Source organism: Harpia harpyja, chromosome 14, assembly GCF_026419915.1.
Source record: "Harpia harpyja isolate bHarHar1 chromosome 14, bHarHar1 primary haplotype, whole genome shotgun sequence".
NCBI lineage: Eukaryota > Metazoa > Chordata > Aves > Accipitriformes > Accipitridae > Harpia > Harpia harpyja.
This window is the reverse complement of record NC_068953.1, coordinates 40516526-40544235: the sequence shown is the minus strand read 5'-3', so window position 1 is coordinate 40544235 and position 27710 is coordinate 40516526. Positions and strand designations below refer to the sequence as shown.

At 44.2% G+C, this 27710-nt stretch overlaps 1 long non-coding RNA gene across 1 annotated transcript; it reads right to left on the bottom strand.

Moving 5' to 3' along the window:
- Positions 1 to 639: 639 nt before the first annotated feature.
- On the bottom strand, positions 640 to 27680 carry LOC128150721 (uncharacterized). Its single transcript, XR_008238151.1, has 3 exons — positions 27594 to 27680; positions 25992 to 26190; positions 640 to 1600 (listed from the first exon to the last, which is right to left on the bottom strand). It is a non-coding gene; the product is annotated as an uncharacterized LOC128150721 (long non-coding RNA).
- Positions 27681 to 27710: the final 30 nt, after the last annotated feature.

Below are 27710 nucleotides of genomic sequence, written 5' to 3'. Positions count from 1 at the left end.
GCCTCTTTGATGTGGAGGGCCAGCTTTCAGAAGAATACTACAAGCCCAAAAGAGCACAGCACAGTACAGCTTAGACTTAAAGTAAGTATTACATCATAAGCCGTACTGCATGCTTCTATCAGAGAAAATGGGCTTTATGTAGGTGCATGGGAAGTGCGTCCTTTGCTCAAAAAAAAAAAGAAAATCCTGATTAAAAAAAGTTCATATACTAACACAGCCACACGACATCCTTTTTGATTCGCCTCTAAATCCACATGTCGATTTTATTCCTTCACCATCACCTGAAATATACGACTTGAGGCACTTTTCATGGAAAACCAAGAAAGCTCAACTCAGAAGGCAAAGACCCTTCTTAATGGAACTGACTATCTGTGACTACAATACACCTTCCCCCTCATTTAAACATAACAGCAGAGTAAAAACAGGTTTTAAATTCCAAGCGGAGAGAGTCCAACTTGGAAGACTACAAGACATTCTCCTTTTAGCACAAAATAATCACTTTCTTTTCACTTCTCTGCCAGCATTACCCCCGTGTTTCTTGTTGTTCATGCTGCAGCACAGAAAGCCAGTACCCACAGGTGCACAAAGACTTCCACTGGTCACACCGGTGTGCAAAGCTGAGGAGCCTTGTCTCAGTCTTGGCCGTACAGGAGCAATCCATCTCAAACACACTACACATTTGGCATTTGCGGGTATCACAGAGAGAGAGTTAATTATTGCTTTTCCTCCCAATAACAATGAAAAAAGAAAAAAGAGGGAAAAAAAAAAAAAGAAACCCTCCTCGCTTCCACAGCTCTTCTTTCCAGGCTAGAGATTTATGGCAGCGACCACCTATTTTACCCAACATACTAACCACTTTTTGAACAATTTTCAAAGTTTGCCCCAAAAATAGATCATAAATATTAACCTGTCTAAAGAAAGACCAGAGGTCTCTGCACTACTGGAGACACACGGGAACACTTTTATTTACTAGAATCCTTTGTAAAACCAAATTGTTTGTGATGGCAACTGAACTACAAACTTCTTTTCAGACCGAAAGACTTAGGGAATGGGAATATCCTGCCAACACTTTGATGGCTTGTTAGCACTTGCATGGCTTCAGAATGCACACGTAATGACACTGACTGTATGGAAATTATCAGGTATTTATTTTGCTGTTGGTGCCAAGGCCACAGTTGTGTGAGGCATTACACAAGCAGATGAAATCCTTGCCCAAAAGAGTTTGCAAACCACCTCCGTGTTAACACACTCACTGCATTTCAAGCCTTCCACCTGTGACAACGTCCTCTCAGAGGGCACTCTTGCCTGCTCTGATCAAATACTCACTCAGCAGAGTTAATACTGAACTGATACAAAATCTGGGCCCAACCTCTACGTTCATGGTTGGGATACAAGACTCCTATCACAGGGCTCACACTTCAGTCCCACCTGAGGTATGTAAGTAAATTACATTTCCCACTGGTCACATATTCCTCCTCAGAGCTCTCTTTCAACTGAGGTCTCGCAGTAAGGGAGAGAAGAGAGTTCCTTACCTCTTGTGCAGTCAGGGCACGTTCCCCTGCTAAAAGCAGCATACTCAGGCCTCCCATTTGTGTCGGATCTGTTAAAAGAGTAAAACCAAGTCTTCAGTTGATTCACTTGCTTCTTTAAAGAACCTGCCATTTGCAGCGTTAAACCCCCAGCAGACTACTTGTCACAAACACTCTAAGCAAGCTGCCATAAAAGGCAATTCAAGAGAATCACAAATAACCATTTCTGTACCCTCTGGGAGAGGCTTTCAAAGCTCTCTGAAAGGATTTAATTGAATTTGTCTGCTTCTCACCCCATTGCATGGATTTACGATTTTACTGCCAAAGGGTTTAGGTACTACAGAGATGGATACCTTTAAAGCAGCAACTGTAATGATCTCATGCATAAATGCACACAAAGGTGCTCTACTATCGCCCATGTCTATAACTCCATGGATGCTCCTACCAAGGGAGTGGTTCCTTTCCGTAGCCATTGAACAAGTAAAAGGATGGAACAAAATGGCATGATCAAGCTCTGAAGCAAAATTTCCATTTTCGTTTAGCTTTAATTTAGAGCTGCACTTAGTGGTGAAAAGTGCCAGCCTGACAGCTCTGAAGCATGAAGCGCTTGATCCTCTGCACCAGAACCACGCAGGCACTGGCCAGGCAAGCTGCCTGCCTACTTCTTGCCCTGCCAATACAATATATAATTGAGGAAAGTAAAATGGAGATAGAAATGTATTTTCTCCAAGTATTTGATGCTGACAGCTTCTTGCCTCTAGCCTTCCTGCACCTCAACAGCTCGGAAAATGACAACAAGAAGTGAAAGCAATGAACACTGGCACTGCATTACTCATGGAGTGGCTTTTCCACTCAGAACAGTGGTTGCTCTTCATCATCATGAAGACTAATTGTCTGGTTTTGGAGGAGTGCTTTGGAAGCAATGCAGGGGCGCAATTTAACAGCGTGTCATCTAGAGAGAGGGAGACAGTCTGTGGCCCAAATGTCTCGCTCAACAGCCACAGCGGGAGAACAGGGCAGCATTATCCTTGCTGTATTGCTGAGATACCAACTTCAGCAATGATGAGACACCAAAGGTAAGTAACTTTCCCCAGGTCTCACTAAGCATGCACTCACGTTTTCCAATTTCCTTTCACTGAACTACACAAAACCTCTCTCTACAACAATAAACTACACGTGCCTGGGACCATTCCCTGGAATGGAGGCCAACTGGCACAATTACCCTTGGCCATTTGGTTGCATTTTGCTATGCAAAATTTGGAGGCAGAATAGCTGCATCCAAAATGCCCACTGGGAAATCCCCTGGCCCACTCCCACTCGTGAGCAGTGCCAAGGAAGTTGTTGAGTTTTTCAGCTGACAGGGGCCAAACCTGTACCTGTAAAGCTCCAAACGATTTAGCACTACAGATGATCAAGGTCCAGTTCACGGGAACACTCGCTGGTGCTGTTTAATTCAATACCACAGATGCCGCCAAAAATTCTCCCTCAGACTGCATCTGACGCTAACTATACACAGGGTAGGTTTCTTCAATACTATCTTAAACCACCAGTAAACAGAAGCAGAGGAAAGCAATGGGAATAAACCAAGCTCATCCGCTATCTCAGGGACAGAAGAGTGGCACATTATCTTAAGAATACAGCCTAAAGAGCACCTGGCTTCAAACCCAAGGTGCAACCGGAATCATTTTTTCCGTTACTGTGATGAATATGTAGAAGGTGGGGGGGTGATTTTTTTTTGTTTTTAAACTTCTTACTTTTTAATAAAAAGGGGAACAAAAGGTATTAAGCATCTACAAAGAGACAAGGTACTATCACAAGTGTAGGATCTAGCAACAAGAAGTGACTGAAGAAATGGAGACAGAAAATGGGAAGGGTCAGCAAGCACCTAAGCACAACTCACAAGTGAAGCGATCCTGTCACCAGAGCCCTTTTTGCCACCAAAATGCTTGATCAGTAACAGTTCAGTGTTGACGCGGAAGTCACAGGCACTGCACACAATCAATGTGATCAAGCAGATGCCACTTTATTGCCCTAATAGCTCGGTTTATATACTCATTTTGGTTCCCGATCACGCATAAGCTGATTAAAGATTGGTTAGCATGTGCTGTCCACGCGCCTAAAGCAATAGTTTGATTGGATAAGACTTTCTGATCACGCGAATGATTCCCTCCACCTGTACCCTGTTCTGTGTCCTTCTTTCCGTCACGTAGGCCCAACTTTGTCCTGCTGTTTTGTGCTTGCTCCATCAAAATTGTAGCAACAATTATCCTTAACAAAGCGTCTTTGAGGCCTGCTGCCTGCAAAGCGTCCTTGGTTCACAAGTTAATCAGGTCCATCGTGCCTGGATTGTTCACTATGTGTCCATTACTTTCCAAGTATCCCACAGTTCAGTCCTTCAAACAAGAGGACATCAGAGCAATTAAAATGTGAAAAGGCAACACATACCTTGAAAGACAATGCCTGAAGAGGCAGTTGATTTGGAAGAAGGAGGGATTGGAAGAGATCTCCAGGCCCATCATAAACTTACTGAACTCCCTATTAAGCAATAAGGGGTTGACTGGTTGCTTTCTGCTTGCTTTCCTTCCATCGGAAGGCTGTTGCAGAACCCAAATCTTCTAAGCATGTAGAGTTTTCTTCCAGTTTACAGCTTAATTTTACTCAGGACCAGGAGCTACACATGTTTTCTGGTGCCCACACCTTTAAGCTTAAAAACTGTTCTGCCTAAATGGTATTTCCCTCTCCTGCGTTTACAGGAGTCACCCCACTCTTCTTCCACTTGTTTATTCTACCCTAAGCAAATCAAGAACTCCTGATGTCATCACGCATGTCCATCGCCCATGTCCCAGCAATCCCTGCAGCTCTCTTCTCCAGTTATTCCAGGGGGAGGGCATCTTTCTTGTACATGAAGGACCAGCAGGGCAACCACGTCAGGTGAGCTGTGCTCTGTTCAATGGCATTAACTCTTCTCTACAGGTCCTAAAAAGACTTGGCCTGACACCCTGCAGTGCAGCACTTCCTTATGCCCACATCACGCTGTTGGCTCCCAGCTGCTCTCCTGTGCTTCCCTTTAGCTACCTGTAGTTCTTCTTCCCCCTCCTCAGTTTTGGCCAGCTGAAGAACATAGAAGAGAATCATAGAATCACGGAATCATAGAATGGGTTGGGTTGGAAGGGACCTTCAAGGGCATCTAGGTCCAACCCCCTGCCATGGACAGGGACACCTTCCACTAGACCAGGCTGAGCAAAGCCCCATCCAACCTGGCCTTGAACGCTTCCAGGGAGGCAGCATCCACAACTTCTCTGCACCTCACCACCCTCGGAGGGAAGAATTTCTTCCTTATATCTAACCTAAATCTACCCTCTTCCAGTTTAAAACTATTACCCCTTGTCCTATCACTACGTGCCCTTGTCTAAAGTTCTTCTTTGGCTTTCTTGTAGGCCCCCTTCTTCCCCCTCTTCTAAATATCTTCTTGGGGGTCTCAGCTTGCTGCCCTTCAGCTACGTAGCTTATCACAACAGGACAAGGGTAGCACTGTTTTCTCCCCAAGTAAGCAAATACTTAAACTGTTTATTTAAATATAAAAATGAAGAGGAAGGAAAACATTGACAGCTAAGTGGAAAGTGAAAGATTAAATTGGTGCTGAAGCAACGCGACTACTTATTCTGCAGCTGTAGCAGAGGGCTGGCACTTAGATATCTAGTCAGAACACAACAAAAAACCCTTCCACTATGGCTTCAAATTACAAGATAACTCCATCTAAGGGAAGACAAAATGTATATACACAAATATTGCCATATGTCTACAGTGCCGTCTTTCTTGGCACAACATTTCTCTCACGGCACCAAGAACTTACTGGTATGAAAAATTAAAAATTAAGAAGAAGAAGCAGAAGATGCAGCAGAAGAAGAAAAAGCAGAAGCAGCAGCACAAGAAGAAGCAGAGGAAGAAGCAAATGCAGAAGAAGAAAAAGCAGAAGAAGCAGCAAAGGAAGAAGAAGAAGCAGAAGAGGCAGCAGAAGCAGAAGCAGCAGCAGCCAAAGAAGAAAAAGAAGCAGAAGCAGAAGCAGCAGAATAAGAAGCAGAAGACTAAGAAGCAAAAGAAGCAGAAGAAGAAGCAGAAGAGTAAGAAGCAGAAGACTAAGAAGCAGAAGAAGCAAAGGAAGAAGCAGAAGCAGAAGCAGCATAAGAAGCAGCAGCATAAGAAGCAGCAGCAGAAGAAGCAGAAGCAGAAGAAGCAGCAGTAGAAGAAGAAAAGAAAGAAGCAGAAGAAGCAGAAGAAGAAGCAGCAGCAGCAGAAGCAGCAGTAGAAGAAGAAGCAAAAGAAGCAGCAGCAAAGGAAGAAGAAACGAAGAAGAAGAAGCAGAAAAAAAGTAGCAGCAGAAGAAGCAGCAGCAGAAGAAGCAGAAGCAGAAGAACAAGAAGCAGCAGAGGAAGAAGCAGCAGCAGAAGAAGCAGAAGAAGAAGCAAAGGAAGAAGCAGAAGCAGAAGAAGCATAAGAAGCAGCAGAAGAAGCAGCAGCAGCAGCAGAAGAAGCAGAAGTAGAAGAAGCAGCAGTAGAATAAGAAAAGAAAGAAGCAGAAGAAGCAGAAGCAGCAGAATAAGAAGCAGCAGCACCAGAAGAAGAAGCAGTAGAAGAAGAAGCAAAAGAAGAAGCAGCAAAGGAAGAAGAAGCAGCAAAGGAAGAAGAAGCAAAAGAAGCACAAGAAGCAGAAGCAGCAGCAGAAAAAAAAGTAGCAGCAGAAGAAGCAGCAGCAGAAGAAGCAGCAGCAGAAGAAGCAGAAGCAGAAGCAGAACAGAAGAAGAAGCAGCAGAAGCAGCAGAAGAAGAAGCACAAGAAAAAGCAGAAGAAGCAGCAGCAGCAGAAGAAGCATATGCAGAAGAAGAAGAAGAAGGAGAAGCAGCAAAAGAAAAAGCAGAAGAAGAAGCAGAAGAAGAAGCAGAAGCAGAAGAAGAAGCAGAAGAAGCAGAAAAAGTAGAAGCAGAAGCAGAAGAAGCAGCACAAGAAGCAGCAGAAGCAGCAGCAAATGCAGAAGAAGAAGAAAAAGCAGAAGAAGCAGCAAAGGAAGAAGCAGAAGAGGCAGCAGAAGCAGAAGAAGCAGCAGCAGACGAAGAAGCAGAAGAAGAAGAAAAAGAAGAATAAGAAAAAGAAGAAGCAGAAGGAGAAGCAGAAGACTTAGAAGCAGAAGAAGCAGAAGAAGAAGCAGCAAAGGAAGAAGCAGAAGCAGAAGAAGCAGAAGAAGAAGCAGCAGCAGAAGAAGCAGAAGCCGAAGAAGCAGCAGCAGCAGAAGAAGCAGTAGAAGAAGAAGGAAAAGAAGAAGTAGCAAAGGAAGAAGAAGAAGCAGAAGAAGAAGCAGAAAAAAAAGTAGCAGCAGAAGAAGCAGCAGCAGAACAAGCAGAAGCAGAAGCAGAAGAGAAGCAGAAGAAGCAGCAGAAGCAGCAGAAGCAGCAGAAGAAGAAGCAGAAGCAGCAGAAGCAGAAGAAGCAGCAGCAGCAGAAGAAAAAGAAGCAGAAGAAGAAGAAGCAGCAGCAGAAGAAGCAGTAGAAGAAGCAGAAGCAGAATAAGCAGCAGTAGAAGAAAAGAAAGAAGCAGAAAAAGCAGAATAAAAGGCAGCAGCAGAAGAAGAAGCAGTAGAAGAAGCAAAAGAAGAAGCAGCAAAGGAAGAAGAAGCAGAAGAAGCAGCAGAAAAAGTAGCAGCAGCAGAAGAAGCAGCAGAAGAAGCAGCAGCAGAAGAAGCAGAAGCAGAACAGAAGCAGAAGAAGCAAGAGGAAGCAGCACAAGAAGAAGAAGCAGAAGCAGAAGCAGCACAAGAAAAAGCAAAAGAAGCAGCAGAATAAGAAAAAGCAGCAGAAGAAGAATACAAAGAACAAGAAGAAAGAGAAGCAGAAGAAGAAGCAGAAGAAGCAGAAGAAGAAGCAGAAGCAGAAGAAGAAGCAGATCAAGAAGAAGAGGAAGAAGAAGAAAAAGAGGCAGCAGAAGTAGAAGAAGCACAAGAAGAAGCAGCAGCAGAAGAGGCAGAAGCAGAAGAAGAATAATAAGCAGCAGCAGAATCAGAAGCAGAAGAAGAAGAAGAAGAAGCAGAAGCAGAGGAGGCAGAAGCAGAAGAAGAAGCAGGAGAAGAAGAAGAAGCAAAAGAAGCAGAAGAAGCAGCAGAAGAAGCAGCAGAAGAAGAAGCAGAAGAAGAAGAAGCATACGCAGAAGAAGAAGAAGAAGCATACGCAGCAAAATAAAAAGCAGAAGAAGCAGAAGAAGCAAAAGCAGCAGCAGAAGAAGCAGAATACGAAGAAGCAGAAGAAGAAGAAGGAGAAGCAGAACAAGAAGAAGCAGAAGAAGTAGAACCAGCAGCAGAAGAAGCAGAAGAAGCAGCAGAAGAAGCAGAAGACTGAGAAGCAGCAGCAGCAGAAGAAGCAGGAGCAGAAGAAGCAGAAGCAGAAGTAGCAAAAGAAAAAGCAGCAGAAGAAGCACAAGAAGCAGAAGCACAAGACTAAGAAGCAGCAGCAGAAGAAGCAGCAGTAGAAGAAGAAGCAGCAGTAGAAGAAGCAGACGCAGAAGCAGAAAAAGAAGCATAAGCTGAAGCACAAGAAGAAGAAGCAAAAGAAGAATCAAAACAAGAAAAAGAAGCTGAAGAAGAAGGAGAATAAAACGCAGAAGAAGCAGAAGAAGAAGCAGCAGTAGAAGAAGAAGAAACAGAAAAAGAAGAATTTGCAGAAGAATCAGAAGCAGCAAAAAAAGCAGAAGCAGCAGCAGCAGAAGCAGAAGAAGAAACAGAAGCAGAAGAAGCAGAAGCAGCAAAAGAAGCAGAAGCAGAAGCAGAAGAAGCAAAAGAAGCAGAAGAAGCAGAAGGAGAAGAAGAAGAAGAAGGAAAAGCAGCAGCAGCAGTAGCAGAAGAAGCAAAAGAAAAAGCAGAAGAAAAAGTAGAAGCTGAAGCATAAGAAGCAGAAGAAGCAGCAGAAGAAGCAGAAGATTAAGAAGCAGAAGAAGAAGAAGCAAAAGAAGAAGAAGCATCAGAAGAAGCAGAAGAAAAAGCAGAAGAAGAAGCAGCAGAAGAAGCAGCAGGAGAAGCAGAAGCAGCAGAAGAATCATACGCAGAAGACTAAGAAGAAGAAGCAGAAGAAACAGAAGCAGAAGAAGCAGAAGAAAAAGAAAAGCAGCAGCAGAGGAAGCAGAAGACTAAGAAGCAGAAAAAGAAGAAGGAGAAGCAGAACAAGAAGAAGCAGAAGAAGCAGAATCAGCAGCAGAAGAAGCAGAAGACTAAAAAGCAGCAGAAGGAGACGCAGAACAAGAAGCAGCAGAAGTAGCAGAAGAAGTAGAATCAGCAGCAGAAGAAGCAGAAGAATAAGAAGCAGAAGAAGAAGAAGAAGGAGAAGAAGCCAAAGAAGTAGAATCAGCAGAAGAAGAAGCAGAAGAAGAAGCAGAAGACTAAGAAGCAGAATAATAATAAGAAGAAGCAGCAGAAGAAGCAGGAGCAGGAAAAAAAGCACAAGCAGAAGCACAAGAAGAAGCAGCAAAAGAAGAAGCAAAACAAGAAGCAGAAGAAGAAGAAGAAAAAGCAGAAAAAGAAGATGCAGAAGAGGAAGCAGCAGCAAAAGAAGCAGAAGAAGAAAAAGTAGAAGCAGAAGCAGAAGAAGCAGAAGAAGAAGAAGCAGAAGACTAAGAAGCAGAAGAAGAAGCAAAAGAAGAAGCAGAAGACGGAGAAAAAAGCAGAAGAAGCAAAAGAAGCAGCAGCAGCAGAAGAAGCAGAAGAAGAAGCAGCAGCAGAAGAAGTATAAGGAGAAGAGGAGAAAGAAGAAGAAGAAGAAGCAGAAGCAGAAGCAGCAAAAAATAGCAGCAGAAGAAGCAGCAGCAGCAAAAGAAGCAGCAGCAAAAGAAGCAGAAGCAGCAGCAGAAGAAGCAGAAGCAGAAGAAGCAGAAGAAGAAGCAGAAGAAGCAGAAGAAGAAGCAGAAGAAGATGAAGAAGAAGCAGAAGAGTAAGAAGCAGCAGAAGCAGAAGCAGCAAAACAAGCAGAAGAAGAAGCAGAAGACGCAGAAGCATAAGCAGAAGAAGAAGCAGAAGAAGAAGAAGAAAAAGAAGAAGCAGAATAAGCATAATAAGCAGCAGAAGAAGCAGAAGCAGAGGAGGCACAAGTAGAAGAGTAAGAAGCAGAAGAAGAAGGAGAAGAATTAGAAGAAGAATTAGAAGAAGAAGAAGAAGTAAAAAAAAGAGAAGCGGAAGAAGCAGAAGAAGAAGAAGCAGAAGAAGAAGCCGAAGAAGAAGAAGCAGAAGCAGCAGCATATGCAGAAGAATAAGAAGTAGCAGAAGAAGCAAAAGAAAAAGCAAAAGCAGAAGAAGCAGATGAAGCAAAAGCAGCAGCAGAAGCAGAATACGAAGAAGCAGAAGAAGAAGGAAAAGAAGAAAAAGCAGAAGCAGAAGAAGCAGAAGACTAAGAAGAAGAAGCAGAAGAAGCAGAAGAAGAAGCAGAAAAAAGCAGAAGCAGAAGCAGGAAAAGAAGCAGAAGCACAAGAAGAAGAAGAAGAAGCAAAAGAAGAAGAAGCATAAAAATAAAAAGAAGCTGAAGAAGAAGCAGAAGAAAAAGCAGAAGAAGCAGAAGCAGCAGAAGCAGCAGCAATAGAAGAAGAAGAAAAAGAAGCAGCAGTAGCAGAAGAAGAAGCAGAAGAAGCAGAAGAAGAAGCAGGAGAAGGAGAAGCAGCAGAAGAAGGAAAAGCAGCAGCAGCAGTAGCAGAAGAAGAAGAAGAAACAGAAGCAGCAGTAGAAACAGAAGAAGAGGAATCAGAAGAAGCAGAAGAAGAAGCAAAAGAAGCAGAAAAAGCAGAAGAAGAAGCAGAAGAACAATAAAAAGAAGAAGAACAAGAAGAAGAAGCAGGAGAAGAAGAAGCAAAAAAAGCAGAAGAAGCAGAAGCAGCAGAAGAAGCAGCAGAAGAAAAAGCAGAAGAAGCAGAAGAAGCAGAAAAAGAAGAAGCAAAAGAAGAATCAGAAGAAGCAAAAGAAGCAGAAAAAGCAGAAGAAGAAGCAGAAGAAGAAGCAGAAGAAGCAGCAGAAACAGAAGCAGTAGAAGAAAAAGAAGCAGAAGAAGAAGCAGCAGAAGAACAAGCAGACAAAGAAGAAGAACGAGAAGTTGCAGAAGTAGCAGAAGAATCAGAACAAGAAGTAGAAAAAGCAGAAGAAGCAGAAGAAGAAGCAAAAGTAGAAGAAGCAAAAGAAGAAAAAGAAGCAGAAGAAGAAGCAGAAGAAAAAACAGAAGAAGCAGTAGAAGAAGCGGAAGAAGAATAAGCAGAAGAGTAAGAAGCAGAAGAAGAAGCAGAAGTAGAAGAAGCAAAAGAAGAAGCAGAAGAAAAAAAAGTAGAAGCAGAAGCATAAGAAGCATAAGAAGCAGAAGAAGAAGCAGAAGCATAAGAAGCAGAAGAAGAAGACGCAAAAGAAGAAGCAGAAGAAAAAGCAGAAGAAGCAGAAGAAGAAGCAGCAGAAGAGGGAGAAGCAAAAGAAGCAGAAGCAGAAGAAGCAGCAGCAAAACAAAAAGCAGAAGAAGAAGCAGAAAAAGAACAAGCAGCAGAAGATATAACAGAATACGAAGAAGCAGAAAAAGGAGAAGCAGAAGCAGTACAAAAAGAAGAAGAAGCAGAAGAAGCAAAAGCAGAAGAAGAAGCAGAAGTAGCAGAAGAAGAAGCAGAAGCAGTAGAAGGAGAAGCAGAAGAAGCAGCAGCAGAAGAACAAGCAGACGAAGAAGTTGCAGAAGAAGCAGAAGAATCAGAATAAGAAGTAGAAGCAGAAGAAGCAAAAGAAGAAGCAAAAGAAGAAAAAGCAGCAGAAGAAGCAGCAGAACAAAAAGCAGCAGAAGACTAAGAAGCACAAGAAGAAGAAGGAAAAGAAGAAGCAGAAGAAAAAGCAGAAGAAGAAGCAGAAGAAGAAGCAGCAGCAGAAAAAGCAGAAGCAGAAGTAGAAGAAGCAGAAGAAGCAGCCGAAGAAGCTTACGCAGAAGAATATTAATAAGAACAAAAGAAGCAGAAGCAGAAGAAGCAAAAGAAAAAGCAGAAGAAAAAGCAGCAGCAGAAGAAGCAGAAAAAGAAGTAGAATCAGCAGCAGAAGAAGCAGAAGAAGCAGAAGAACCAGAAGAAGAAGCAGAAGACAAGAAGCAGCAGCAGAAGAAGCAGAAGCAGAAGCAGAAGCAGAAAAACAAGCAGAAGCAGAAGCAGAAGAAGCAGAAGAACCAGAAGAAGCAGCAGAAGACAAGAAGCAGCAGCAGAAGAAGAAGCAGCAGAAGAAGCAGAAGCAGAAAAACAAGCAGAAGCAGAAGAAGCAGAACCAGAAGAAGAAGCAGAAGACTAAGAAGCAGCAGCAGAAGCAGAAGCAGAAGCAGAAAAACAAGCAGAAGCACAAGAAGAAGAAGAAGGAAGACAAGAAGCAAAAGAAGCAGAAGAAAGCAGAAGAAAAATCAGAAGAAGAAGCAGAAGAAGCAAAAGCAGCAGAAGATATAAGAGAATACGAAGAAGCAAAAGAAGCAGAAGCAGCAGCAGAAGAAGCAGAAGCAGAAAAAGAAGCAAAAGCATAAGAAGCAGAAGAAGCAGATGAAGAAGAAGAAAAAGCAAAAGACTAAAAACAGAAGAAGAAGCAAAAGAAGATGAAGCAGAAGTAGAAGAAGAAGAAGCAGAAGGAGCAGCAGAAGAAAAAGAAGCAGCAGAAGAAGCATCAGAAGGAGAAGCAGAAGAAGCAGAAGAAACAGAAGAAGCAGTCGCAGAAGAAGCAGCAGAAGACTAAGAAGCAGAAGAAGCAGAAGAAGCAAAAGAAGCAGAAGAAGCAGAAAATAGAGCAAAAGAAGCAGCAGAAGAAGCAAAATACGAAGAAGTAGAAGCAGCAGAAGAAGCAGCAGCAGAAGATGCAAAAGAAGCAGAACAGTAAGAAGCAGAAGAAGCAAAAGAAGCAGCAGAAGAAGCAGCAGAAGAAGCAGCAGAAGAAGCAGAAGAAGAATAAGAAAAAGAAGAATAAGCAGAAGCAGCAGCAGAAGAAGCAGAAGCAAAGGAGGCACAAGCAGAAAAAGAAGAAGCAGAAGTATAAGAAGAAGCAGAAGAAGCAGACTAAGAAGCAGAAGAAGTAAAAGGAGAAGCAGAAGAAAAAGCAGAAGAAGCAGAAGCAGAGGCACAAGAAGCAGCAGTAGAAGCATACGCAGAAGAAAAAGAAGAAGCAGAAGAAGAAGAAGCAGAAGAAGCAAAAGCAGCAGCAGAAGAAGCAAAATACGAAGAAGTAGAAGAAGAAGAAGCAGAACAAGAAGAAGCAGAAGTAGAATCAGCAGCAGCAGAAGCAGAAGAAGCAGCAGAATACTAAGCAGAAAAAGAAGAAAAAGAATCAGCAGAAGAAGCAGATGCAGAAAAAGCAGCAAGAATAAGAAGCACAAGAACAAGCTAAAGAAGAAGCAGCAAAAGAAGCAGAAAAAGAAGCAGAAGAAAAAGCAGAAGCAGCAGCAGCAGAAGGAGCAGCAGTAAAAGAAGCAGAAGCAGACGAAAAAGAAGCAGAAGAAGCAAAAGAAGCAGAAGAAGCAAAAGAAAAAGCAGAAGAAGAAGGAGAAGAAGCAAAAGCAGCAGAAGAAACAGAATACGAAGAAGCAGGAGAAGAAGAAGCAGAAGAAGCAGTACAAGAAGAATCAGAAGTTGAAAAAGTAGAATCAGCAGCAGCAGAAGAAAACACAGAAGAAGCAGAAGCAGAAGACTAAGAAGCAGCAGCAGCAGAAGAATCAAATAAAGAAGCAGAAAAAGAAGCAGCAGAAGCAGAAGAAGCAGAAGCAGAAGAAGAAGCAAAAGGAGAAGAAGCAGAAGAAGAAGCAGAAGAAGAAGAAGCAGAAGAAGCAGCATAAGCAGAAGGAGCAGCATAAGGAGAAGAAGAAGAAGAAGCAGAAGAGGCAAAAGATAAACAAGAAGAAGCTGAAGAAGCAAAAGCAGCAGCAGAAGAAGCAGAATAAGAAGAAGCAGAAGAAGGAGAAGCAGAAGAAGAAGCTTAAGAAGCAGTACAATAAGATGAAGCAGCAGCAGAAGTAGCAGAATCAGCAGCAGAAGAAGCAGAAGAAGAAGCAGAAGACTAAGAAGCAGAAGAAGAAGAAGCAAGAGAAGAAGCAAAAGAAGAAGAGAAAGCAGAAGAAGAAGAAAAAGAAAAACCAGAAGAAGAAGCAGAAGAAGAAGCAGTAGAGAAGAAGAAGCAGAAGTAGAAGAAGGAGAAGAAGAAGCAAAAGAAGCAGAAGCCGAAGAAGCATCAGAAGAAGAAGCAGAAGAAGCAGCAGGAGAAGAAGAAGCAGCAGCAAAAGAAGCAGAAGAAGAAGAAGAAGCAGAAGAAGCAGAAGAAGAAGCAAAAAAAGCAGAAGCAGCAGCAGAAGAAGCAGAAAAAGAAGAAAAAGAAGCAGAAGAAGCAGAAGCAGCAGCAGAAGAAGATGCAGCAGCAGAAGAAGATGCAGCAGCAGAAGAAGAAGCAAAAGAAGCAGAAGAAGCAGCAGCAGAAGAAGAAGCAGCAGAAGCACAACAAGAAGCAGAAGAAGCAGAAGCAGCAGAAGAAGGAGAAGCAGAAGTGGAAAAAGAAGAAGCAGAAGAGGAAGAAGAAGGAGAAGAAGAAGAAGAAGGAACAGCAGCAGCAGCAGAAGAAGAAGCAGAAGAAGAAAAAGAAGAAGCAGCAGAAGCAGAAGAAGAAACAGAAGAAGAAGAAGTAGCAGCAGTAGAAAAAAAAGAAGATTCAGATAAGAAGAAGAAGAACAGGAAGAATAAGAAGCAGCAGAAGAAGGAGCAGAAGAAGCAGAAGAAGGAGAAGCAGAAGCAGAATAAGAAGGAGCAGAAGAAGAAGAAGCAGAAGAAGAAGAAAAAGAAGCAGAAGCAGAAGAAAAAACAGAAGAAGAATAATCAGAAGAAGAAGATGAAGAACAGGAAGAAGAAGAAGAAGCAGAAGCAGAAGAAGCAGCAGGAGAAGAAGCAGACGAAGAAGAGGAAGAAAAAGAAGACAAAGCAGAAGAAGAAAAGGAAGAAGCAGAAGAAGAAGAAGCAGCAGCAGAAGAAGCAGAAGACGAAGCAAAAGAAGAATAAGAATCAGTACAAGAAGAGTAAGAACAGGAAGAAGAAGAAGGAGAAGAAGAAGCAGAAGCAGAAGAAGCAGCAGCAGAAAAGAAAGCAGAAGCAGAAGAAGCATAAGAAGCAAAAGAAGAAGCAGAAGAAAAAAGCGGAAGCAGCAAAAGAAGAAGAAGCAGAAGTAGAAGAAAAAGCAGAAGAAGAAGAAGAAGCAGAAACAGAAGGAGCAGAATTAGCAGAAGAAGAAGAAGAAGAAGAAACAGAAAAAGAAGTTGCAGAAGAATCAGAAGCAGCAAAAAAAGCAGAAACAGCAGCAGAAGAAGCAGAAGAAGAAACAGAAGCAGAAGAAGCAGAAGAAGCAAAAGAAGCAGAATCAGCAGCAGAAGAAGCAGAAGAAGAAACAGAAGCAGAAGAAGCAGAAGAAGCAAAAGAAGCAGAAGCAGAAGAAGCAAAAGAAGCAGAAGAAGCAGAAGAAGAAGCAGAAGCAGAAGAAGCACAAGAAGAAGCAACAGAAGAAGCAAGAGAAGCAGAAGTAGAAAAAAGAAGCAGAAGAGGAAGAAGAAGGAGAAGAGGAAGAAGGAGAAGAAGGAGAAGAAGAAGAAGGAGAACAAGAAGAAGGAGAACAAGAAGAAGAAGACGGAACAGCAGCAGCAGCAGCAGCAGCAGCAGAAGAAGCAAAAGAAGAAGAAAAAGAAGCAGCAGTAGAAAAAAAAAGAAGAAGATTCAGAAGAAGAAGAAGAAGAACAGGAAGAAGAAGACACAGAATAAGAAGCAGAAGAAGAAGCACAAGAAGAAGGAGCAGAAGAAGCAGAAGAAGAAGGAGCAGAAGAAAAGAAGAAGAAGAAGCAGTAGGAAAAAAGAACAATCAGAAGAGGAAGAAGAAGAACACGAAGAAGAAGAAGCAGAAGAAGAAGTAAAGGAAGAAGCAGAAGAAGAAACAGAAGAAGAAGAAGAAGAAGAAGAAGCAAAAGACGAAGGAAAAAAGCAGAAGAAGCAGCAGTAGAAGAAGAAGAAGAAGCAGAAGAAGAAGAAGAAGCAGAAGAAGAAGAAGAAGAAGCAGAAGAAGAAGAAGAAGCAGCAGAAGAAGCAGAAGACGAAGCAGAAGAAGAATAAGAACAGGAAGAAGAAGGAGAAGCAGAAGCAGAAGAAGAAGCAGAAGAAGAAAAGCAGAAGCAGAAGAAGCAGAAGAAGCAGCAGAAGAAAAAGAAGCAGCAGAAGAAGCAGCAGAAGAAGAAGCAGAAGTAGAAGAAAAAGCAGAAGTAGAAGAAGAAAAAGAAGAAAAAGAAGCAGAAGAAGCAGAAGTAGCAGAAGAAGGAGAAAAAGAAGAAGAAGAAGAAGTTGCAGAAGAAGCAGAATAAGATGTAGACGAAGCAGAAGAAGTTGAAGCAGAGGAAGAAGCAGCAGAAGAAGCAAAAGAAGAAAAAGAAGCAGAAGAAGAAGCAGTAGAAAAAGCATCAGAAGCAGAAGCAGAAGAAGAAGCAGAAAAAGAAGCAGAAGAAGAAGCAGATGCAGAAGAAGCAGAAGAAGCAGAAGAAGCAGCAGCAGCAGAAGAAGCAAAAGAAAAAGCAGAACGAGCAGAGGAAGCAAAAGCAGCAGCAGAAGCAGCAGAATACTAAGAAGCAGAAGAAGGAGAAGCAGAAGAAGGAGAAGCAGAACAAGAAGAAGAAGAAGCAGAAGAAGTGGAAGAAGAAGCAGAAGACTAAGAAGCAGCAGAAGAAGAAGCAGCAGCAGAAGAAGCAGAAGCAGAAGAAGCACAAGCAGAAGAAGCACAAGAAGCACAAGAAGAAGCAGAAGAAAAAGCAGAAAAAGAAGAAAGTAGAAGAAGCAGCAGCAAAAGAAGCAGAAGCAGAAGAAGCAGCAGAAGAAGCAGAAGAAGAAGCAGCAGAAGACTAAGAAGCAGAAAAAGATAAAGAAGCAGAAAAAGCAGAAGAAGCAGAAGAAGAAAAAGTAGAAGCAGAAGCATAAGAAGAAGAAGCAGAAGATTAAGAAGCAGAAGAAGAAGCAAAAGAATAAGAAGCAAAAAAAGAAGAAGCAGAAGAAGACGGAGAAAAAAAGCAGAAGAAGCAAAAGAAGCAGCAGCAGCAGCAGCAGAAGAAGCAGAAGAAGAAGCAGTAGAAGAACCAGAAGCAGGAAAAGTAGAAGCAGTAGAAGCAGAAGCAGAAGAAGCAAAAAAAAAAAAGCAGAAGAACCAGAAGAAGCAGAAGAAGCAAAAGCAGCAGCAGAAGCAGAATACGAAGAAGCAGAAGAAGGAGAAGCAGAACAAGAAGAAGAAGAAGAAGCAGAAGAAGCAGAAGTAAAATCAGCAGCAGAAGCAGCATAAGAAGCAGAAGAAGCAGAATACTAAGAAGCAGAAGAAGAAGCAGCAGCAAAAGAAGCAGAAGCAGAAGCAGAAGAAGCAGAAGAAGCAGCAGAATACGAAGAATCAGAAGAAGAAGAAGCAGCAACAGAAGAAGCAAAAGAAGATGAAGAAGAAGCAGAAGAAAAAGCAGAAGAAGAAGCAGAAGAAGAAGCAGCAGCAAAAGAAGCAGAAGCTGAAGAAGCAGAAGAAGTGGAAGAAGAAGCAGAAGAAGAAGCAAAACAAGAAGCAGAAGCAGTAGAAGGAGAAGCAGAAGAAGAAGAAGCAGACGAACAAGCAGACGAAGAAGAAGAAGGAAAAGAAGATGCAGAAGAATCAAAAGAATCAGAATAAGAAGTAGAACAAGCAGAAGAAGTAGAAGAAGAAAAAAAGCAGGAAAATAAGCAGAAACATAGTAAGCAGAAGAAAAAGCAGCAGCAGCAGAAGAATGAAAAGAAGAAGCAAAAGAAGAAAAAGAAGCAGAAAAAAAAGCAGAAGCAGCAGAACAAAAAGAAGCAAAAGAAGAAGATAAAGCAGAAGAAGAAACAGAAGCAGAAGAAGAAGGATAAGCAGAAGAGGAAGAAGAAGAAGAAGAAGAAGCAGAAGCAGCACAAGAAGAAGAAGCAAAAGAAGAAGCAGAAGAGGAACGAGAAGAAAAAGCAGAAGAAGAAGCAGAAGAAGAAGCAGCAGCAGAAGAAGCAGAAGCAGAAGCATAAGCAGATAAAGAAGAAGCAGAAGAAGAAGCAAAAGAAGCAGAAGAAGAGAAGAAACAGAAGAAGAAGCAGAAGAAGAAGCAGCAGCAGAAGTATAAGGAGAAGAGGAGAAAGAAGAATAAGCAGAAGCAGAAGCAGAAGAAGCAAAAAAAAGCAGCAGCAGAAGAAACAGCAGCAAAAGAAGCAGCAGCAAAAGAAGCAGAAGCAAAAGAAGCAGAAGCAGCAGCAGAAGATGCAGAAGCAGAAGAAGCAGCAGCAGCAGCAGCAGAAGAAGAAGAAGAAAGAGATGAGGCAGAAAAATAATAAGCAGAAGAAGAAGCAAAAGAAGAAGCAGCAGCAGCAGAAGAAGAAGCAGCAGAAGAAGACGACGAAGAAGCAGCAGCACAAGAAGAAATAGAAGAAGCAGAAGAAGAAAAAGAAGCAGAAGAAGCAGAAGAATAAGAAGCAGAAAAAGAAGCAGAAGAAGAAGCCGAAGAACAAGAAGCAGCAGAAGAAACAGAAACAGAAGAAGAAGCAGAAGCAGAAGAAGATGAAGATGAAGAAGAAGCAGCAAGCAGCAGCAGAATTAAAAAAGAGAAGAAGAAGCAGCAGAAGAAAAAGAAGCAGAAGCAGAAGAAGCAGAAGAAGCAGAAGAAACAGAAGCATGAGAAAAAGCAGAAGCAGCAGAAGAAAAAGAAGAATTAGAAGAAGAAGCAGAAGATTAAGCAGAAGGAGAAGAAGAAGAATCAGAACAAGAAGTAGCAGTACAAGAAGAAGAAGAAGACGAAGAAGCAGAAGAAGAACCAGTAAAAGAAGAGGAAGAATAAGAAGAAGCAGCAGAAGAAGAAGAAGAAAAAGAAGAAGCAGCAGCAGAAGAAGAGGAAGAAGAAGAATAGGAAAAAGAAGAGGAAAAAGAAGAAGAACACCAAGAAGAAGAAAAAGAAGAAGCAGAAGAAGAAGAATCAGAACAAGAAGTAGCAGTACAAGAAGAAGAAGCCGAAGAAAATGAAGCAGAAGTGCAAGAAGAAGCAGTAAAAGAAGACGACGAAGAAGAAGAAGCAGCAGCAGAAGAAGCATCAGCAGAAGAAAAAGAAGAAGAGGAAGAAGAGGAAAAAGAAGAAGAAGAGGAAGAGGAAGAAGAGGAAAAAGAAGCAGCAGAACAAGAAGCAGAAGAAGAAGAAGCAGAAGTAGCAGAAGAAGAAGAAGAAGAAGCAGAAGAATAAGGACAAGAAGAAGAAGAAGCATAAGCAGCAGCAGCAGAATAAGAAGCAGCAGCAAAAGAAAAAGAAGAGCAAGGAGAGGAAAAAGAAGAAGAAGAGGAAGAGGAAGAAGAGGAAAAAGAAGCAGCAGAACAAGAAGCAGAAGAAGAAGCAGAAGCAGCAGAAGAAGAAGAAGCAGAAGAATAACGACAAGAAGAAGAAGCATCAGCAGCAGCAGCAGAAGAAGAAGGATGAAGAAGAAGAAGAAGAAGAAGCAAAACAAGTAGAAGAAGTAGAACAAAAGGCAGAAGAAGCAGAAGAAGAATAAGAAGAAGAAGCAGAAGCAGTAGAAGAAGAATTAGGAGAAGGAGAAGAAGAAGCAGAAGAAGCAGTACAAGAAGAAGAAGCAGAAGAAGCACAAGAAGTAGAAACAGCAGCAGAAGAAGCAGAAGAAGCAGCAGAAGAAAACGACTAAGAAGAAGAATCATAGAATCATAGAATCATTTCGGTTGGAAAAGACCTTCAAGATCATCGAGTCCAACCATTAACCATGCCCCCTAAACCATGCCCTGGAGTACCCTGTCCACTCGCTTTTTGAATACCTCCAGGGATGGTGAATCAACCACTTCCCTGGGCAGCCCATTCCAATGTTTGACAACCCTCTCAGTAAAAAAATTTTTCCTAATATCTAACCTAAATCTCCCTTGCCTCAACTTGAGGCCATTTCCTCTTGTCCTATCTCCAGACACCTGACAGAAGAGACCAACACCCACCTCACTACAACCCCCTTTCAGGTAGTTGTAGAGAGCGATAAGTTCTCCCCTCAGCCTCCTCTTTTCTAGACTGAACAACCCCAGATCCCTCAGCCGCTCCTCATAAGACTTGTGCTCAAGGCCCCTCACCAACTTGGTTGCCCTTCTCTGGACACGCTCTAGCAGCTCAATGTCTTTCCTGTAGTGAGGGGCCCAAAACTGAACACAGTACTCGAGGTGCGGCCTCACCAGTGCCGAGTACAGGGGAACAACCACCTCCCTGTTCCTGCTGGCCACACTGTTCCTGATACAGGCTAGGATGTTACTGGCCTTCTTGGCCACCTGGGCACACTGCTGGCTCATATTCAGCTGGCTGTCAACCAGCACACCCAGGTCCTTCTCTGCCAGGCAGCTTTCCAGCCACTCTTCCCCAAGCCTGTAGCGCTGCATGGGGTTGTTGTGACCGAAGTGCAGGACCCGGCACTCGACCTTGTTGAACTTCATACGATTGGCCTCAGCCCATCGATCCAGCCTGTCCAGATCTCTTTGTAGAGCCTCCCTACCCTCAAGCAGATCGACCCTGCCTCCCGACTTGGTGTCGTCTGCAAACTTGCTGAGGGTGTACTCAATCCCCTCATCCAAATCATCAATAAAGATATTAAACAGAACAGGGCCCAACACCGAGCCCTGGGGAACACCACTCGTGACCCGCCGCCAACTGGATTTCACCCCATTCACCACTACCCTCTGGGCTCGGCCATCCAGCCAGTTTTTCACCCAGTGAATAGTGCACTTATCCAGGCCACAAGACGCCAGCTTCTCAAGGAGTATGCCATGAGAGACAGTGTCAAAGGCCTTGCTGAATCTAGGAAAATAACATCGACAGCCTTTCCCTCATCCACTAGGCGGGTCACCTGGTCATAGAAGGAGATCAGGTTGGTCAAGCAGGACCTGCCTTTCGTAAACCCATGCTGACTGGGCCTGATCCCCCTCTTATCCTGGACTTGCCATGTGAGTGCTTTCAAAACAAACCGTTCCATAATCTTTCCCGGTACCGAGGTCAGGCTGACAGGCCTGTAGTTCCCCGGATCCTCCCTCCAACCCTTCTTATAAATGGGAGTCACATTGGCAAGCCTCCAGTCCTCTGGGACCTCCCCTGTTGACCAGGAACGCTGATAGATGATAGAGAGTGGCTTGGCAAGGACCTCTGCCAGTTCCCTCAGTACTCTTGGATGGATCCCATTCAGGTCCCATAGATTTGTGAGTGTCCAGATGGTGTAGCAGGTCCCTAACTAATTCCTCCTGGATTAAGGGGGGTATGTTATGCTCTTCATCCTTACCTTCCAGCTCATGGGGTGGAGTACCCTGAGGATGGCTGGACTCACTATTAAAGACTGAGGCAAAGAAGGCATTAAGTACCTCGGCCTTTTCCTCATCACTGGTTGCTACGTTCCCTTCTGTATCCATTAAAGGACAGATATTCTCCTTGGGATTCTTTTTACTGTTAACATATTTGTAAAAACATTTTTTGTTGTCCCTTACGATAGTGGCCAGGTTTAGTTCTAGCTGAGCTTTCGCCTTTCTAATTTTCTCTCTGTATGATCTAACAAGATCCCTGTACTCCTCCCAAGTTGCCCACCCTTTCCTCCAGAGATGATAAACTCCTTTTTTTCTTAAGTCCTAGCAAAAGCTCCCCATTCAGCCAGGCCGGTCGTTTTCCTCAGCGGTTCGACTTGCGGCACATGGGAATAGCCTGGTCCTGAGCCATTAAGATTTCCTTTTTAAAGAATGTCCATCCCTCCTGGACCCCTTTGCCCTTCAGGACCATCTCCCAAGGGACTCTCTCAACCAGTGCCTTGAAGAGGCCAAAGTTAGCCCTCCGGAAGTCCATAGTGGTGGTTTTGCTGACCACCTTCTTTGCCTCACCAAGAATTGAAAATTCTACCATTTCATGGTCACTAAGCCCAAGATGGCCTCCAACCATCACACCTCCCACCAGTCCTTCCCTGTTCGTAAACAACAGGTCTAGCAAGGCTCCTCCCCTGGTTGGCTCACCCACCAGCTGTGTCAAGAAGTTATCATCTTCCACACACTCCAGGAACCTCCTAGATTGTTTACTCACTGCTGTGTTGTATTTCCAGCAGAGGTCTGGAAAGTTAAAGTCCCCCACAAGGACAAGGGCACACGATTCTGAGACTACTGCCAGCCGCTTGTAGAATGATTCATCCGTCTCTTCAACCTGGTCGGACGGTCTATAACAGACTCCCAGCACAATATCTGTCTTATTGGCTTTCCCTCTCATCCTCACCCATAAGCACTCCACCTTGTCATCAGAATCGTGTAGCTCTGTACAGTCAAAACATTCCCTAACATAAAGAGCCACCCCACCACCTCTTCTACCTTGCCTGTTCCTTCTGAAGAGCTTGTAGCCATCCATTGCAGCACTCCAGTCATGGGAGTCATCCCACCACGTTTCCGTGATGGCGACTAAGTCATATCTATCCTGCTGCACAATGGCTTCCAGCTCCTCCTGTTTATTGCCCATGCCACGTGCGTTGGCATAGATGCATTTGAGCTGGGCCATCGAATCCACCCCTAACATCAGCACGCTGCCCCCAGGCTCATCTCTGGTGCACCTAGTTTTATCCCTTACCCCCTTCGAACCTAGTTTAAAGCCCTTTCTATGAGCCCTGCCATCTCATGAGCAAGGATTCTCTTACCCCTTTGAGACAGCTGGACACCATCTGTCGCTAGCAAGCCCGGTGCTGTGTAAGTCTCCCCATGATCAAAAAACCCAAAATTCCACCTATGGCACCAGCCTCTGAGCCACGTATTGACCAGGTGTGTTTTCCTGTTCCTTTCAGTGTATTTCCCTGCCACTGAAGGGATTGAGGAAAACACTACCTGTGCTCCCGATCTTTCTACTAATCGTCCCAGTGCCCTGAAATCCCTTTTGATTGCCTTTGGATTCCTCTCTGCAATCTCATCACTGCCAACCTGCACAACTAGCAATGGGTAATAATCAGAGGTCCGAACCAGACCAGGGAGTTTCCCGGTAATGTCTTTTACCCGGGCCCCAGGGAGGCAGCAGACTTCCCGGTGGGATGGGTCAGGTCTGCGTATCGGGCCCTCTGTCCCCCTTAAGAGGGAGTCGCCTACAACAATTACCCTCCTTTTTCTTTTTTCAGAGGATGTGAGAATGCGTGGGGATGCCCGACTGGGCTTAGGCACCTCCCTAGATAGGGCTTCATCTACACCCTGATCTTCACTGGCCTGGTCCTCAAGTTCCAGAGCCCCATACCTGTTGCGTAGGGGCAACTGGGAAGGTGAGGGAGACTGGGAGCGGATTCGCCTGCCTCCCCGAGCAGGGACCTGTATCCATTCCCCTCCATCTCTTAGGTCCCCTCCTGCCTGGTGGCAGGAGGGCAGGGGAACCTCCCCACTTCTTGCGGAGCCTCCATCTGCTGCCCCTGCCTCAGGGATGGTAGGGTGTGGGGTGTGTGTGTGGTGTGTAGGGTGTGGGCCCACCGATCTATCTCCCTCTCACACTCCCTGATACTCCTCAGCCTTTCCACTTCCACCTTCAGCTCTACCACCAGGCTGAGCAAATCACTCACCTGGTCACACCTCACACAAGAGGTGTCCCCGCTGACCTCCACCATTTCTGATAGACTCAGGCACTCCCTGCAGCCAGAGACCTGGACAGCTGCATGTTTACATGGGACCTCTGTCTGCGTTGCCATATTTTTCCTAGCAATGGCTTTCCCCCGAGTGGCAACCATACCTGGGTCTCCCTCTGGGCCGACACCCACCACTTGAGCAGCCTGCTCGAGCTGGGAAGAGGGGGGGCTGCGCCCTACCTGCACGCCCTGCCTGCGCGAACTGACGTGCCGCGAACTGACGTGCCACGCCCTGTTTGCCCGCCCTGTTCGCCCCGCTCCTGGTTGCTGGCGCTCCTCAGGGGCGTTCAAATCTCCCGCGGTTGCCCCTGGCAACGCCCACGCCGCGTCAGCCTCTCCCGCAAGAGCTGCCGGCTATTGGTCCGGTTATAAACTCAGCAGGCTGGCTTGTTCATCATTGCAATTTTTCAGTCAGAGGAAAGAAAGAACTGAGGAAGAACTAAGCAGAAAGGCGGCCAGCAGGTACCAGTTTCAACTACCTTTCACCTGGGTGCAGAAAGAAGCTTCTTTCTAAAAACAAAAATTGCATCTCTATATGCTAGGAAGCGTCTTTTTTCCACCCTTCACTTCACTAAAAAGCTTTTTGGCCCAGCTGGTTTTCTCCCGATGCAGAAATGTGGAAGTATCGGGAAGCTTGCACATTTGTATAGGAAAGCTGTTGCCCACTTAGCTCTGTAGCTGTGAGGGTAGGTGCTGCAATGGTCACGTTCCCCTGCAAACAGCAGTTGTCTTTGCAGGTGAGCCATGTCATGACAAAAACATGCTCCATTACAACTTCCCAGCTGGATGAGCAAGGACACCACTAGTGGGTCTGCAGGTCAGAAGCCCAACACTGGTGCCACACCTCACGTTCTTGACACAACGGTAGGTGAATATGCAAAACTTAAAACATGGGGTGGTTACTGTTGGAATGCCAAAAAGAAAGGAGAGCTATGGCCAGTGGGGGACTTCAGAAAAAGAAAGGAAGATCTTACTCTCTCTACATTACATTTTCCAAAATGACATCTAGTATGTAAAAAGCAATCAAGACAGGATTAACAGCTACCAACAAGTAAACAAATTTCCTGGAATTGTTCTGGAATCATAATCCTTGTCCAAAGCAAGCTGTCAGCCTTGAAGATGCGAGACAGTCAGTGGCATTTCTACAGTTGCTCAGCTACATTTTAGTTCATCAGTTAGCATGCAGCCTGGCTTTTGAAAGACGTTGCACTGGCTAGAAGAGTCAGAGCTGAATCGAGCTATCACATGAAGTCGAGGGGCGAGGAATACAACAACACATATTTACCACAAACTGGAATATAGTTGACAAAACAGTAATCCACTTGGCACAGCAGACTTGCCATGGTTTAGATGCTGCTGCTAACATCTCTGTTGGAGGCTGTCGTTATTTTATAGCCTATCTTTATACTCATGAAACAGCCAGCCTTCGCTTGCATGAGGACTGGAGTGAGACCCCTGTGAATTACTATGCTCACCGACTCAGCCAGCAGAAAACAAACGAACAAACAAATAAATAAATTTTAAAAATCACATGTAGCACAAAAGAGGGCCTTCTTCAGAAATTAATGGCTCCATAGATAAAACAATGGATTAGATCAGTTTCTCACTAACTCTTAAGTTCTCTGTCCTCTGCTCTGATAGGTGTTGATTCAAGATCTCTCTGTACTCAGAAGCTCTACAGCTACAGTGACTCCTATGAGAGCAAAAACAGAACGGGATGAAGGGGCTTGAGATTTTTAGAACTGGTCTCCCATACATCAGAACGATGTAGCAGGAAACACTTTCTTTTGATCCAATTTCACAGTTCCTTCATAGCCAGAAGAAATTTTGTTACAGGAATTTTCAAACCACTAAACTGGCAAAAAGGCATACAAGCCTTTTTATCCCTTCTTGTCCTTTTATACTTGTTCCATAAAACCATTTTCCACTCTCCAGCTCACGACCTCATAACCTAGGTAGGATATGACAAAGTTTCAAATACATCAGTATTTATAAGATTAGAAATCTCAAACTGCAAAAAAGAAAAAAAAAAGGAAAAAAGGGTGGTGGGGTAAAAATTAGTTTCTACCTTGACTGTTAGGCTCTTAAGCTGCCAGTATTTAACATTAATGTTTCTACTTCAGGGTCATGATTGCTACAGTTCTGCCATTTGTGGATATCAGTTTGAGATTATCTGCCTTTCACCAGCTCAGGCAATCCACCTCTTGATGGATATGATTTTATTTTATCTTTTAATGTTTAAAATGGTGAGAATCCACCCCTCCAAGCTATCATTATGCTTCTCTTGATTTAAATACAGGAAGTTAGCTCCACTGGCACATTCATGCACAAGAACGTTAGCGCCTCCAACTTCAGAGACAACCATAAATTATTTCTGTCAACAGCAAATTACTAAACATAGTACAACACTCTATGAAAGAGAAGAAGAATGCACACAATCAGCACTTCCCTTTCTGACTATGAAAATCTCTAACAGCAGATAAGCCTGAACTAAACACCAATCAAATCTGGACCCCAAATGGGGTATGGCTTATGATATGTCACACGTCTGGACTCGACTCTTGAAAGCAATCATGCACTTAGGAAGATTTGAGGCTGTTATGCAGAGGTTTAACTAGACATAGTTTAACTTTTGGCAACTTAATTTGGGACATGAAAGGTACTTGCACTACAGTACCAGGTGCAGTAAAGGAAACTGGTCTTGCAGTTAGATTCCAACACCACATCCGCAAACAAAACGAGGCTGCTACGTTTGAGGAACATGGATGGAAATCTCACCTGCCATCCTGACGTTACGCTGTGGCATTTTGTCACTTTTTGTCCCTTTCCTCGGGCTTGGTAAATCCTTTGCAGAGTCTGAAGCAAAGGCCCATAGCTTCTTCCTGTTTGTAACAGTGGATGTCTGGGTTTTCGCAGCTTGGTTTGCTGTGGGGCACCACTTGTACCCTCGATTTGCCTTCATACATGCATCCTTGTACTAGAAAAGGAAAATTGCCAGTCATGGCATTATACTATCCACAGGGCAATAGAGTGCACTGCTTGTAAGAGCATTTAATACAGTAAATAATCCTTAAATATCTTGATATTTTGACAGTTTAGTCACGTACATAGAGTCTGACCGCCAACACAATCTAACAAGACGAACTATTAAGATAAGTAGAGCTGCATTTAAAAAAGTGGGGTTTCTCTTTCCTCTCCTGAGGGTTTATCACCCAGAGCAGGCTGAAGTTCTGATCCTGCAAGCTGCTCCCCAGTGCTTGAATGCTCACTCTGGGAAACAATTTCTTTTGCAGGTACAATCTTTGTTTACTTTCTAGTTTGAATGAAATGAAAGCAGACGTTTAGCAATAAATGCAGCATGATGCTCCTTACCTTGCACTCCTTTTCCTCTAATAGATCTGTACCTTAGACTATTTGAGTGTATTCTTTCCCAAACCAGGCACTGAAAATAAACCACTATCAGTATCACCTCATTTTCAGCAACTTCTGATACATCATCCCAGTGTGCCTTCCAAAATGTACCATGCTGCACAACTGCATGAAATAAACGGTGAACATTTAAAATGCTCTTTGGCCTGCAGCACACAGCACATCTCAGGTGTTTGCTATATTCTTGGTATGAGGCAGCAAAATGAACAAAGCCAGGCTACACACAGGGGGGTAGGGGGAGAAGGTCTGGATCCTGCTCAGTTTCGGGGGGAGGGGGAAGAATGGGAAACTGTTTTATTCTCAAAATGCAACCGTGATGTTTTCCAAATACCTTGCTGACTTGTTTCAGAGATATCCACACCCAGCTGTCGTCAGTCCCCGTTACGGCACAGAGAAACACCTATGTTTCAGGCACATGCCTGCACAGAAACACACGCAGAGGGAAAAAACCCCTTGGGTGTCACATACAGAAACAGCACTGACAACCTTGTTCTCTGACAGAGTCACTGCGGCGTTTCCCCAGATCAATAAACAGCACGCCTTGTGGCAGGATCACCAGCGCAAGCGTATCGCGTGCTTTCATCTCCATCTTAATCTACCGGCTGGCACTGGCTCCCTCCAGACTGTAGCCGGGAGAAAAGCGATTCCGTTTACAAGAAGCACAGCGCCGTGTGAGCCCCCCGTGTGAAGTCCCGTATTTATAAAAACGGCTACAAATAATAAAACTCTGCAGGGACCGCTGACCCACACAGAGGCCGTGTTTGCTGAAGAGGGCGTCTGCGTGAAACCTGCAAACCCAGGACTGCGACCCCCCTCACCCTGTCCCTTTTCTCCTTCCCTCAGCCGGGCCCGGCTCCAGCTTGGAGCCCCCCCCGGGCAGCCAGCAGGCAGGAGACACCCCCACGCCCGCCCAAGGGCCTCGCTCGCCTCACGGGCAGCCCCAGCCCTCACCTCAGGCGGGCCGCAGCTGGAGCAGAGACTGCAGAGACCAACATGGCCGCCCGGCAGCCCCGTGCCCCAGGACTACAGCTCCCAGCATGCCCCGGGGCGCTCCTTCCTGCTGCCTGA